Below are 213 nucleotides of genomic sequence, written 5' to 3'. Positions count from 1 at the left end.
GGGGGGCCCCCCGGGGGCCCCCCGAGGGGGCCCCAGGGGGGACCCCCGGGGGGCCCCCTGAGGAGCAAATGCTGTATGCGGTGGAGCGAATTGTGGGGGCCCACAGCACTGTGTCGGGGGCCCTTCGTTTCAAAGTTCGGTGGGTGGGTTATGCTGCTGCTGAAGACACTTGGGAGCCGCTGCAGCACTTGGCGGGGCTGGAGCTGCTGCTGC

The sequence above is a fragment of the Eimeria tenella genome, genomic scaffold, assembly GCF_000499545.2.
Source record: "Eimeria tenella Houghton genomic scaffold, Eth_scaff2515, whole genome shotgun sequence".
In the NCBI taxonomy this organism is placed as follows: Eukaryota; Apicomplexa; class Conoidasida; order Eucoccidiorida; family Eimeriidae; genus Eimeria; species Eimeria tenella.
Note: the sequence above shows the minus strand (reverse complement) of the source record.